The sequence below is a fragment of the Chelonia mydas genome, chromosome 12 (assembly GCF_015237465.2).
Source record: "Chelonia mydas isolate rCheMyd1 chromosome 12, rCheMyd1.pri.v2, whole genome shotgun sequence".
Taxonomy (NCBI): domain Eukaryota; kingdom Metazoa; phylum Chordata; order Testudines; family Cheloniidae; genus Chelonia; species Chelonia mydas.
The window spans coordinates 18,472,341-18,487,488 of NC_051252.2; the positions used below are offsets into that span (position 1 = coordinate 18,472,341).

At 39.0% G+C, this 15,148-nt stretch overlaps 1 protein-coding gene across 3 annotated transcripts in view; it reads right to left on the reverse strand.

Moving 5' to 3' along the window:
• Positions 1 to 15,148, reverse strand: part of LOC102947665 (borealin-2) — a 208,130-nt gene that overhangs the window by 145,213 nt on the left and 47,769 nt on the right. The window lies entirely within an intron of this gene.

Here is a 15,148-nt window from a genome sequence, read left to right on the forward strand (position 1 = left end):
GCTGCAACGACGTGACCAGTGCTGGGTGGCTAGCTGCTCTTTAGGGTCTTCCTGTGTCTCTGGCTCCCCTTGTTGCAGTCTACCCATCTCCTAAATAACATGCTCAAAATAGCTACCCCCTAGGAGTAGGCTTTTGGGGCCTGTTCATTAATGCAACCTTGAATTGGTTTAAAACAACAACAAAATCACATTCACATTCTCGCTGACCTCATCAGCAAGGAGGCACCAGCAGAGACAACTTGCTTTTACCAAGATCAAAGATGAGTATCTTGTTGTTTTCAGCCAGTCAAGCTTTGAAGAAGATTGCAAGGGAAAATGATCTTCATCACCACACTGGAGAAGGTCAGCAGATGGCAGACAAACCTTTGCATAAATGTAACAGCAAAAGCATTACCAATTCTCCTTTTCCTTTGTTCTAGATGGTGGGGATTTTGTTTGTTTGTTTTCATGGGAGTTTTTTTGGCGTGGGGGGAATAACTGCTCGCTTTTCAGCAAAGCCAGTCAAAACCAGCAGTAACCATATATGAATTATGCCAAAACTATAAAGGGTGTGGGTCAGAGAGAGACTTTATTAAAGATATCCATAAACAAAACAAACAAACAAACAAATAAATACCAAAAAAAATGAAGTGTTGCACTGAATCAAGGGGCAGGGATATAACCGAGAAAAGAAAAAGATTCATTTAAACTCTTTGGGCCAATCCTGGAGTCCTGATCAATGTTCCCTCTTTTTGACAGGCCGTGTGCGCAAAAAATTTCTTCTGTGCAAATTGTTGTGCTTCTGTGCAAATGTTTGTGCGCACGGTGTTTCGCCATGTGCGTGGGGTTTCGGATCTGTGTGCACGTGCATACGCACACAGCTAAGAGGGAACAGTGGTCCTGATGCAGGTAAAAGGCCCACATGAGTTTTATTTGCATTAGGATTGGAGGATTGGGCCCTACATGGATGTCTACTAATGTTCTTTCATTTAGTAATTTGCAATACTGATAGATTCTACAACTCATTGCCATGGAATACTGTTGAGACCAATAATTTAGCGAGATTCAAAAAGGAATTGGACTATTATATGGATAACAAGAATACCCAGAGTTATATTAGTCAGTGCTAAAAAATAAGTGTATCAGAACTGACAAAACATTCATGTCTCACACTGTAAGTCAATTTCTAACTATTAGAGATTATAATGAGACTTTTTGTTAAAAGAAATATCCCACAACTGCCTGCTATGAGGTTTCTTGCACTATCTCTATAGTATCTGGGTGCTATTCACTGTCAGAGATGAGAAACTGGGCTAGATGGCCCATCGGTCTGATCTAGTATGGTAATTCCTAAGTAAGTCTGTTTATTAGCCTAGGATATAAGGAAGATTTTAGCCTCTTGGTTGGGCATAGACAAGGTAAGTTCTCTTTAAAGGTTCATTAGCTATAAAAATGAGTTTATGGATATCGGGGATAGAAAAATAGTTACAACTAATATCTATGCATGGTATCTACCTGGCTTGACATGGTCTGTTGCTGTTTTATTTAAGTGTGGGTTACAAGTTGGTTAGTGGCTAGGCTATGAACTTATTTGTGCAGGGGATAACTGACATATGTAGGTATCATTTAGTTGTACGTTACTAAAAATCTTAACACAGACTTAATATGAAATAATCTGGAGCCTGATTCGGCCGCCTTTATTCAGATAAAGTAGTACCTTACATCACAAAGAGCTCACTGATCCAAATTAGGGTTGGCAAAATCAGGTCCTTAAGGCGAAATTCACCTCTTTGCAGACTGCCAGAATAAGGCCCATGCAACATACAGGGCTTAAACTGAATTTACGTGGTGCATAAATTTTGGGCGGACTTTCTGCTTAGGAGTGAATTTCACACTAAATGTATAAAGCAGAACTACTAAGAATGAACGATTATTCAGGGACGGAATCCCTAGCCTCTGCTTGCCAGAAACTGGGAATGGACGACAGGGGATGGATCACTTGATGATCACTTGTTCTGTTCATTCCCTCTGGAGCACCTGGCAATGGCCACTGTCAGAAGACCGAATACTGGGCTACTTTGGTCTGGCCCAGTATAGCCGTTCTTATGTTCCATAATATTTGAAGACCAAACGTGGCATTCAGGGAAAACTGAATCTGATCATGAAAGTCTCTTAATCTTCACTTTTTAAAATATTTTTAACCAATAATTAGTAGTATAACTGGCTATTCACATGCAAACATCAGGTTTGCAGGTGCAACTGCAGCAATAATATATGTAAATTAGGCATACAGTTACAACAAACATTTTTGAATTTCCAATTGAACATTTTTAGGCCGTAAATATATTGCTGCTGGGGGGGGGGGGGGGAGGGACTGTTTCTTCTGTCCCATCTGACAGAGCTAAGCTTGATATATAAGGGTTTTTAAACACAGAAAAGCAAAGCAGTTTACAATCATTCATAACACTGAATCAGCACTGAAACTGTTCAGGTCTGGGAGAGTTCAATTCCCCTCTCAATTGTCCATTTTATACAGACAGAACAAAAAGTTTGATTCAATAACTGTTCTATTTCCCTTAGTACAAGAGCAGGAAGAATAGAATACACAATGTACTGCTGGGCACGTCCTGTCCCCCTTCCTCCCCCCACCAAAAAAACCCCTATTTTATTGACCAAAAAAAAAAAAAAAAAAAGCCCAATTGTGTTCTAAGATGCCCTTCTTATGAGAGGGGAGCAGAATCCCCAAATGCAGGAGCTGTGTACAAACCTTTTCTGATATTTACCCATAGGGTCACTATAACAGTGTACGTAAAAGACTCAACTTGCTAATGCGCTATTTTAAATTACATAAAATCTGATCTCTTAATGAATTTTCTCCATGGCTTTGCTGTCTGGGTGATGATTAGTTTCTAAGCTATTTCTGTGAACAGATGATAAAGCATCATGGCTTAGGTTTTTGGGTTTTCAGAGTGCCTTAATTTTTGCAGGTTAATAAGACAATTATCAAGTCACTAAGCCTCATCCAATGTAGTTTGCTTTGTTTGGAAGATTTTACAGAATGTGAGTGTACCATAATATACTGAAATGAAATATGTAAAGATTTTTAGATGTCCAAAACTGTTCTGTACTTAAATAAAAGATGAATTACTTATGCACAAATCTGACAGTGTCTATTTATAAGTAAAAAAAGCAGCATGGTAAAAGACATGTATGGGAAAAACAGAGAGGTAGTTAATTTATAGGGACAGATTGTGAAAAGTAATATAACTCTGCCTTTTTTATGAGAGGAAAGCAGACTCTATAATTAAGATGATTAACGAGCCTTAAAGTGGTGTATATTGTACATACAGATCCCTTCTGCCATGGATATCATAAATACTTAATATATAGAATAATTTATGAGAGAAAAAAACAACTTATTGCCATGGGGTGACACAGCATTCTAATTTTAAAGGTTCATGTGACGGTATAGATGAAATGCCTTCATTTATTTAATGTGAATTTTAGTTGTTTCACAATTTTTAGTTAAAATATTCAGTATTATTAGAGTTCATGCACATTCCTGGCATTTCCCATGAATGGGATTCTTGACTGGAGTCCCAGAGCATCCTAAAGCAAGCTGAGGTGTGTAAGTATGCATCTGTGTGATATGAAAATGGCTAATGCAAGATGGCTGGCACATTTTAGAAACATCTGTTACTGATTCATTTCCATTTGATTTTTTTGGGGGGTGGGGGTGGATTTAAAGTTGGCATGGCCATTTTTATTTTGTTTTTGTGGAGTTTGTGTACTGAATTTTGACTGGTGATTTAAACAGTATTTAAACCACAGTAGCCATAACAGGTGCTTTGGATACCTAAGAAAGGGATCTTTTATGCCCCCAATGGATGCAGACTGTACATCACACTGGTACTCTATTCACAGGTCTGCTTTAAAAAGGAATAGCTCTGGATAAGCCAGAGGATTTAGGACTTAAGGGTTTCTCCTTATTGTCATCTTACTGGTTTTTGGATTTAGTGTGTGGGTGCTATTGGTGGCCTGTGATATACATAGGGTTACCAACTTTCTAATCGCACAAAACCGAACGCCTCTGCCCCAAGACCCCACCCCACCCCTTCTCAGAGGCCCCGCCCCCACTCACTCCATGCTCCCCCATTTGGTTGCTCGCTCTCCCCCACCCTCACTCACTTTCACTGGGCTGGGGCAGAGGGTTGTGGTGTGGGCTTTGGGGTGGGGTCAGAAATTAGGGGTTCAGAGTGTGGAAGGGGGTTCAGGGCTGAGGCAGGGAATTGGGGTGGGCTTTGGCTAGGGGTGCGAGCTCTGGGGTGGGGCTGAGGGGCCTGACTTTTAAATGGCCTGGTCGGAGCTGCCAGGGTCCCCTGTGACTATTACACTGACAGTCATTTCTTATCCCCTTGCTCTAATCAAGGTAAAGATGGGATTTAAATTAAAAAGATTTAAATTACTGATTTTAATCATGATTTAAAACAGCAAGAAAGAAACCCCTTGATTTAAATCATCGATTTTAATCATGTTTTGTATTTGAACTTTATTTTCCTAAAGAAAAGTTGATTCTCATTGCTTGGTAACCACTAAAATATGTTGATTTGCAGCTAAATATAGCTTTTACACTAAATTTGGTGCTTTTTTTGCTCACTGGGAGGATACACAATACCTATACACATTTATTTAAGCAACTGTATAACTTACATGTATTCAGATTCTTGATTTTTACATTTTTATTATGTTACAAAATGGGGAATGATACATTTCTTTTTAATAGTTGACTTTTAAAAAAAAACATGATTTGCTTGAATGGAAATTCAAATTAAATTAAAAATGCACAAAACCAGCACTTTAAATATTTTATCAAATTAAACATGCTTGATACATAAGAAAAGTGCTAACAAGTTTATTAAAGCATGTTTTACATTTAAAATTGATTAATAAAAGCAAACTAATTTAGGGTTGACAATTTTGATTGGACGTATTCCTGGAGGTTTCATCACATGACAATCTTTAATTAAAGATTAATCTTTTATTCCTGGAGACTCCAGGAGAATCCTGGAGGATTGGCAACTCTAAATGAATTAATTGTAGCTAGTGAATTGAACTGATTGTTTCTGGTCATCAGGTCCTTCAAAATTTTAGAATTAGTAGATCTTATCCTCATATATAGTTTTCTCTCTTATTTTATTCTTGGAATAAATTTCCTGCTTTTTCAAATCTCAATTGATTTTTTAACTTTGAATTAACTAGTCATTGAACTGAACTAATTGAGTAAACTAAAATGAAGAAAATATTCTGTCTGCAAAGGTTACTTGCTGTCAAAAGCTGCTTTAGCACTTCAACAAACTCTGGTTCCAGGTGCTCAGTCAGTGATTTCCACCAGCCCAGCGGTCTGACTTTCTTTAAAACTTGGTAGCAAACATGTACTACTTAGTATTATTTTTTGTGTTTAATTTAAATGGTTTAAATAGATTATACTAAATTTAGGGCTTAACACAGGTTGCCTATTTTAAATTTAAAATAGGCACATTTTTAAAAAAAATATTTAATTTTGATTTTAAAAATCCTTTTATTTATTTTTAAGAATTATCAATTTGTATCCATTTTGGCTCTAATAAGCACTGAGTTTAGAATCCTCTCTTGCAATTGCACAGATGGAACAGTCTCCTTATGCTCTCTTTCCTTTCTAGTACACCCAAGGATCGGGTGGGTAGGTGTTTGTTCACACTTTAGAAAGCCTCATGTCTTACTTCTAAATTACTTTAAAATCCATTGTAATGAGTACTCTTGGAACAATTGGCTAATGCATTAGTATAACTCTAGAGATGTAAGCTAACCTAGACTGGAACCCATAAGTGAAATCTGGTCTCAGTCTATTTGCCAGTGGATGCTTGTCCAAATCTCCAAACCACCACACATTGGCTACATCGGTTGTCCCTGCTCAGCATAGGCACAGAACTAGGAAAGCAAAGGCATTGCAGGCCAGAAAAAGAGTATCTGCAAGCATATGAATGGGGAAGCTCGGAACAGCACCTCCTCCATTTTGCCAGGCCAGTACTACTAACACTTCACTTATAATGAACACTGAAGGTGAGCAAATATTTACCAGAAAAATATCCTCTGATTTTTATGCAATCATTTTTATTCTAAACCTTGTTTCTCTGAACTTACACATTTCCTTGCCAAAGCAATATTAAAACATTTAATTGCAGACAGCTCCTTCTTCCACTGATCTCCCCTAGTCACATCACACTTCTTTTGTCACAGACTCTGCCAGCAAGGGATGAAATTATTATTTGATTTCGCTCACTTTGATGCTGCATCACAGCTCGGCTCTTTGCCCTCTCTGTCACATTGACACTAGCAATGGAACTCCCCTGGGGGTTATGGAAGTGCCAGTCTATAACCCTTCTGTGTCACACACTAACAGTTTAGATGCTTCCTTTTGGAGCATTTAGCTAATTCTGTCCATAAGTTCCCACAGTTGACAAAGAAACTCAGTGCTGAAGGTAGAGCATTTGCAGGCTTGAGCAGTGCTGGAGGGCATCCGGGCTCATTACTCATTTCACCATCTGGAAGCAGTATATTTATTGTTATGAGGCTTTACCTCTGCTAGGGCATCTTATTTGAGAGATTATCAATCCAGTCATTGTAGGCCAACTGCTCTGTTAATTGACTATGTGCCAAATCCATGTACTGTAATTGCATTGACTGAAGAAAATCAGCTTGTTGATTAAACCTGATTGGTTTTGGTTTTAACTAATAGAACTGAATGAATTAGAGGCCATTGGCATTCTGTTGTTTTTTCTGTTGCATTAGCAGCCAACCTCTATTAAAGTTTAATAAGGTAATAAATTAATAGCAATGCACATAAAAAGTAATAATCTACATGCTAACCAGGATCCTTCCTCACAGTTCTGTAAGCACAACTAAGGGCCTGATCTGTAACCTATCTGCTACACCACTTGTAGACGTTTCCTGCATAGAGTTTAAAACATCTGACAACTTGTGTGGTTCGGGATATTAAAAAGGGCCATCAAACGCTAAAGTTTCATCACAAAATTCACTTCAGGCAGGTTTTAGCTGACAAACTACTAAAGATGAAAGACTAGTCCTTGAGGATCCTCATCTTGTAGCAGTACCAGAGAGAAATATAAAATGTAGAGATATTTCAGAGTAGCAGCCGTGTTAGTCTGTATTCGCAAAAAGAAAAGGAGTACTTGTGGCACCTTAGAGACTAACCAATTTATTTGAGCATAAGCTTTCGTGAGCTGCAGCTCACTTCATCGGATGCATCCGATGAAGTGAGCTGCAGCTCACGAAAGCTTATGCTCAAATAAATTGGTTAGTCTCTAAGGTGCCACAAGTACTCCTTTTCTTTTTGCAAAATGCAGAGAGTTTTTCTAGGTTGTTGGCTCAACTAAGATAACTTTTGCTTTAACTGACACGCGAATCCCTTGCAATTATTATCCATATGGTGTGACCATGCTAACCTGCTTATGTGTGAACCAGAATTTACTCACAAAATTTGTCATCCTGTAAAGACACTCCAAAATGCAGATTCTAGAGGGCAAATTCACCACTGACCTAAGTGGACACAACCACATTGATTTAAATGGAGTTACCTGGGGTAAACTTGGCTTTAGAAATATGTAAACAACTATTATACCCCCCCTATGTTGGTTTAATTCCCTCCAGATGTCTAACATGCACCATTTTGTTAAGGGAGATGGATAATGTGTTTACAGCTCAGGCACTCAGATCTCAGTGACACCCATCATAGTCCTTTGCTGGTCCAGCACCCAGCTAGTAGATATTTCATTAGAATATTTTAAATTACAACTGCAATGTTTGGACTTACTTGGTTTTCTTTATACATATATAGCCTATAAAAGAATAGAAAACCCTAACTTTCTTAATTTCACAGTGTAATTTAGATGATAACAGCACCCAGTACAGGACAGGCAAAATTGTTTTTAAGCTACCATATAAGAGGAGTTCCACCATGACAAAAAAATTTTTCCCAAATATCTCTCAAAAGGGATTACATTAATTATTTTGGTGAATAAAGCCAAAATACCAACAAAAGTATGTGGCTAAGCCAATTTAAAGTATCTGAACGCTGAAGATTCACACATACTAAGTGAAAACTAAATTACAAAAAGATATAAATTTTCCCAGGTTTAAAAAAAAAACAAACTATAAAGTGAATTAGCACTGAAAAGATAACTGTGATAGATCAAAGGGCACATCTAGTTTAATTGTGAGCTAAAAAGACGACAAAAATGTGACTGATATAATACCATAATTGTTTAGGTTATTTTTTCTTGGAAATGGAAGATAAGATATTTACAACCTGTAACTGAATTTGGAGAGAAGAATAAAAAGGCTATTATGCTCCATTTATCATGTTTCAAACTGTTTTTTATCATCACTCTTGATGTGATAAAATTTAGTGGCACATTAAGATGGATTTGTTTTATTAACAATTTCAGAAACAAACACTTGCAAGAAATGTTATTTTCAGGATGGGTGCTCAACATCCTAACTGAAGAATCAGAACTCAGTAGCTCCTTAAATTCTGTGAACCCAAACTTGACCTTCCACAGAGTGGGGTTCTTTTCTCCCAGCAGCTTTTTTTTTTCTGGAGCTATTAATACCATTTCCTTCTCATTTCTCCCACTCACATATGGTTACAATTATGGTGCTTACTTCTCTAAAAGGGCAGAACAAAGGTCCCTAACAGTCTGGAATACTATAAAAAAAAGAGGATATTCATACCACCCTGGCCAGTTAGATCACCTCTGTCCGTTGCCTAGCAAACAGAAGTCCTGGGATCATTTCTGAGTTTGGGTCTCCTGTGTCAAAGATTTTAGTTCTCAGTGTGAAATTTACTTTCTTCCCCAGCCTTCCATTCATCAGACCCTTAAGCTCTCCCCCTTATTTAAATAAAACCAGAAACAAATCAAAAGATATTTCCCCAAACACTTTAGGATGGCAGAATGGAACACAGTCTCCATTCTCAATAGCTCAACTAGCTGATAGGGGATGTTCGTACAACTAGCCAGGAGGTGGTTGTTGGCATCCACCTTGTAATGGAAACATTGATAAATCTTCCTCCCATTTTGAGAATGGCTATTTCTTTCTCTAATTTTTAATGTGCCTCTTGGGTTTTCAACTGGGGGAAAATAAACCTCAAAATACCACCACAAGCAGCAAAAGGAATTATAATGTGATTCTCACGTATATTAGCTGCCATAATCCTTCCCAATACATGATAATCCTCCTGACTAATTTAATCTTGCTTAAAAATGTTTAGAGCACTTAAAGTTGCTGACACTCTATGGGGCTGAACTATTTAGTGCATGTTCGGACACTGGAATAAAGTCCACAGAAAGGTTCAGGTTCACTGTCAAGAGAACATAAGGTGACAGACTCCCTCAAGAAGTCTGACTCTTTTGGAAGGTCCAATCTTATGCAAAGTAAAACATCCAGGGCCCCTCTCCTCTCCATCCAGGACTTCCCAATTCCTTGGACTGCCTACTAACTGCCTAAGCTACGGCTCTTCCAGCCTTATTTTGGGAGTCTCCTCAAATTCTGACAACCTCCTCTCTCCTTTACATACAAAAGGCTTAAAGCCCTCCTCTTAGGGGCCTTCCTTGTCCCCTAGATGTGAGTCTTCTCCACTCCTGTGTCAGTGACTGACAAATCTTCCTCCCACTCCCTAAATGACTGAATTGGAATTGAAGGGGAGCCAAATGTATGTGTATAACCTTAGGGTCTAACAAAGGTATCTGGGGATGAGATGTTACATGCCCTGGCTACACTCAGGAGCCCTGAAACAACATCCCTGCTTACATTTTACACTAAAACAAAAAAAATTAAAAAGCATCAGCAGCTTGCCTAATGGTACGCAAAGTGTGGGCACCCTTGTACTGTATGCTACTGCACGTGCACATTTCTGAATTTGTGTTTTATTGCAAAATATATACCAAAGATCAGTCAGTCAATCTCAGATCCCCAATTCCTATCTTTTGAAGTTCATCAAGGAAATTTTCTCCTTCCACATCTTACCTATAGGGTTCTAGCTTGTATTCTTTAGATTTCTTTGAAGTTCTGACCTTATTCTTCTTGCTACTATCTTCCATGTCAGCTCAAAGGTGGGAGTGATGGATTGCATCCAAACACAGATTTTCTGCACAATACAAAGTAATGTACTGCCAGAGCTACTTGACCAGCTACCATGGGACAGATTTTGATCTCACTTTCATAAATGAAGAGAAATCCCATCAATTTCAGTGGAACTACTCCAGAGTTAATTTGATGTAACAGATGAGCTTTTGTTCTTAGGTGTATGTGGGGGGGGGGAGGGGTTTAAATTGCTGCAGAGACAATTTATCAGCTATGACAAAAATACCAGAATGCTCAATTTCAACAGATGAATAATTGCTGATCTTTCTTTCTTTTTTGACATTAAGGTGTGTGTGTGTAAAATTATTTAGCAAACAAAAGCTCCCTCTGGTGGCAAGATCAAGGGAAGGTTGACAACAACCAAATTAAAATCAAAGAGCAAGAGTTCACAGTATTTTCTGATTCAGTTTTTCCCCAAGTCAATTTCAAGACTACAGACAGAGGGAAAGTCACCCCTTTAGTGACAAGAGAAGAGGAAAGATGGGGAGAAAAGAGAAACATGACAGTAAAGGAAAGATAAGAGCCCATCACTATGAGACAATAGAATTCAAATAGCTTTAATAAGGTCAGTATGAGGAAGTCTTCCAAATCACTATCACACAGATATGGCTTATATCAATCACTTTAAACATGGTCACATCACCCATTACAGAAATCCAAGAAAAAAAGACCATCCTCACTCCTTTGTGGAGCATTTCCTAATTAGAGGGACAGTGGGCAGCTTTTCCTCAAGCTGAGTTCTCTGGCTCAGACTCAGGGGGGTGGGGGTGGGGGTGGGAAATACACCACCCTCTGTTTAGGAGGGGCGATATTTTTGCCCTTATTTTGTGTCTTTTGGGATCTTTTTTCTTGTCCTGATGGAACTAATGGCTGGGAGCTTAGGAGTTTGTCCGTGGATATCCCAGGGGATGAGTTGCAGCTTTTCCTTCAGGTGCCTGCCCCATGACACTCCTTTCTGTTGGTTTGAGAACCTTAACAGAGGAATCCAGAGGATGTTCTAACTGACAGCAGGTAGTAGCCCAGATGAACACGGTCTACCAAGTTTAGAGGGTGCAGGGCCAGGAGGTTGGTGGGAGTTGTCAGGTGTCTGCAGGTTCCCTGGTTTGAATCCTTATCCCTTGGCCTGGGAGGTAAATGTGGGAGACAAAGTCTGTAATCAGGAACACTGGCTGCCAAAATAGCCCTGGGCAGTTTTCAGCCTCCTGAAGCGAGGGGAAAAGGGAGCTTCTTTGCATGTCCAAGGGAGACTGGTCTTAAACAATCCCAGACTGGCTTGAGACCCTATTAATGTGCCTGGCTGCAGGCTGACTACAAGGCAGAAGACTTCTTTGATGCTTGTTAGCAAGAGGAGGAAACCTTTGCCACCTTGTTCTTTTGGGGCCCATCTGCCATTCCTACACACCTTGTGGTGTGGCACAGGCTGCAGCCACTATAATAATACTGTAGTGAAAAGGAGCATCATTCTTAGTGTTTTAAACTAACAATTCCAGCATCCAGCAAGAGGCAGTGATTGAAGAAAATTCTCTAGAGCACGACCTGCCACCTGAATGGTCCTAGAAATGTCATGGACCACAGACCATAACAGCCTTAGAAAAGGAGTCTTCAAAACTCGTAGCTGGTAGCATTCATGTCTGTGAATGAAACCAGCCTTTTGTAGATCGAGAGCAAATCATCTTCTGAATCCCTGACCTTCTGAAAGAACCATCTCATTGCATTCTCTCAGTCATCTGTTGCCATCCATTGAAATGAAGAATGCAACAAACTGTGGGTCTGAAAACCAAGCTGTGCTACTATTTGAAAAGATAGCTAGCTGTCTGACCTTATTAAAATTTATTGTGTTTTGTGCTGGTGGGAAAAAGGATTTCATTTTAGGTCTGCTGCAGGCCTTTTTCCCTCTGGAACTGCAGAGAAGGTCATTACAGTACAAAACAGACTTTATGTTCTGGCTTTTTTATACACTATAGGTCAAAAATGACTCATTAGTCAAGGAAAAGTGTGAGGATATATACACAAGTTAACACCGTTATTTTTTGTTTTCTCAGAAAACACAAAGGGAACAGATGTGTGAACTAGTAGTTCATTTTTTTAAATGATAAAGAATATCTGCAGACTTATTTTGTTTTACTTGGGGGGTTAGTAATAAAGATTTTTTAAAATAAGTTATGTATTGCTCACAAAGGCTATGAGGTTTGGTGGCAGTTAAGAGCAAGGGGGTAAATCTAATGCTTTAGACACATGGCCCATATTATAAAATAAACTGCAGATAAAATTTATTCTCATTCTAATATTAGTTATTTAAAAAGTATTTCTGAAATTCTGCAAACCCAAGAGAGATATGTTAAAGTGCCAACTCCTGCTGAGGTTAGTACCACAATTGTTATGGGATACAGTCTTGCTTGCTGCTGAAGTCCAAATCACAATGTAACCTTTAGAGCTAAAACAATGTCAATAGTGTGTGTGTGTGTGGGGGGGGTGTCAATAAGCTCATAAAGAATTCATGCATGAGCCTCAACTTGCCCTTTAGGGTACAGCTATGAAACACCACTTTTAATTGGTTAGAGGAATGCTGCCCCTGGCTTGGAGTTTTCCAGAGTGGAACCGTCTTACAACATGACTACACACTACATTAAGGTATCAGTACATGGAGCTCTGTATCCAATACAGGACTTTTATTGGATCATCTCACCAGAAAATAATGAAACTCTAGAAGTCAAAATTGTTGCTTTGTGACTGAAAGAAAACAGCAAAAAGGCTCTCTGCTCATTTTCGTATACCAGTAAAGCAATATTTGCTGACAATAGTCTGGAACCGACTGAATTCACTGAATTAAATAATTTTAAGTAAACTGTTTTGCCCCTAGACACATTATTGCTAAAGAATGCCTCAGTCTCTAGTGGTTTTGACAGACAGTACTCCTCAGAAAGCTTTCATGACAAAAGATTTGAATGCTTGATAATTGCTTACTGAGGTCCTTCCACTTCTAATAAACTGGTTACTACTTTCTCATACCCTATCAGTAAAATTATGAGAATTGTTCTAGCAGCAGAGCTGTGCAGGTGAAAGCAGTGAGAAATCATGGTTTCTCAAAATCTTGAAATATTGTGTTTACCTTGAATTTTAAGGAAAACTGGAATGCTCTCCCCTCTTCCCTCTCCTCCCCCCCAAGCAGTGAAAAATTCCTTTCTGGTTGGATAAAAGCTATGCAAACTGAGCCTAGGAAGCCCTGTAGATCTAATACAAAAGAAATATTTTACAGGGCACCTCTGATATTTATAGTCACAATACCCCATTATCACCAAGGGGCATCTACCCCGTTCCCTGCTTGTTGTTTTAGTCTACCAGCCTGAACCCATTTGGGGCACTAAGGGGTAACCTTAATTAGAAATCTTAGTTTCTAGTTAGCTAGAAAATTTCATTGCTACTGCGCTAGGCACATATCTGGCAGACAGCACCAGGGTAGATGGAGATGCTGAAAGTGGTGCCGTTTTCTATATCACGTAATGTTTAAACATTATCGGGCATACAATCCGAAAAAAAATTCATTTAAAAAAATGAACAAAAAGGGCTATAATTCATAGAAACAGGCCCTACCCCCTAATTATAAAACATACAGTTTTGATGTTATCTGCTTGGCTGAAGAATAAGTCTAAAGCACACACAGTTCAACTGTAATTATCATCTTACTATCACTGAATATGACAATACATGTAAACTACTTATATAACAATGACTCTTAGAAGAAGGGTTGCAGAATGTCGTTTGACCATACTGTATGAATAAAGTATAGCCATGCACTCTTATGTAACCCATGCATACAACTATGAACTACTGATTGTCTAACACAACACCCCTTCAAGCTATATTTACTCTCAGAAATAGTCACAGTAATTCGCACATAGCTGAAACATTTCTACTCTCCCTCAGAGTGCGTGTCTGTTGTGTTTAATACTCCGTTGCTACACTCATCACTGTCCCAGTTACATGCATCAGCGCATAGCAAATCTTCCCTGCGGCATTGGCGTCTGCTTCTTGCACAGGTTCTCTCACAGCCACATTGCACAAAGGTGAGGATGGCTTTTGGAGCAGATGGCAGCACTATCATGTTAGGACCAAGATGTCCCATAATATCTATCTTTGAGGAGGAGGAGAGAGGTCAAATATGGAGTGATCATTTGTAAAAAGTACTCACATGAGGTGATACGGTGTGTTTGTCTTTTATCATTTTTCTGGGTGAGTTCATTTGAGAGTGTAGTAATTGTCTCTTTTTTACCTAAATAGAGGTTGCTGAGGCATTTAGTGCACTGGATGAGGTACACCACATGTTGTGATAGGCATGTGTAGGACCCTCGCAGGTTTCAAACCTGCACAACAACATTTTCAAAAGATGAATCTCAGAACTTAAATTCATAACTTTGTTGTAATGAGCCTTAAATCCATGATTTTTTGGTATCTAGCAATCTGTAACCTACTAACCCTCCTTTGTCCTACAACTGTAGAGGTGTTAACTGCCAACTTCACCTTGAATAGTTTCTTAAACGTGTATCCCCTTATCTGTTCTACCCTTGTACTTAGCTGTGACACTTTGGGCTTGTCTAATCTTGAAACTCTACAGTGGCACAGCTGCAGCACTTCAACATAGCTAATCCACCTCCCCAATAGGTGATAGCAAGGTCAATGGAAAAATTCTTCTGGTGACCTAGCACTGTCTACACAGGGGTTAGGTCGGCTTAACTACATTGCTCAAGGGTGTGAATTTTTCACATCCACGAGCAACACAGCTGGGACAACCTAATTTTTTAGCTTAGACCAGGCCTAAGAATACCTTTCCCAGACCTGAAAAAGAGCTGTGTGTAAGCTTGAAAGCTTGTCTCTTTCACCAACAGATTTTGGTCCAATAAAAGCTATTACCTCACCCACCTTGTTTCTCTAATGTAGCTGTGTTGATCCCAGTATAACACTGCACACCTTA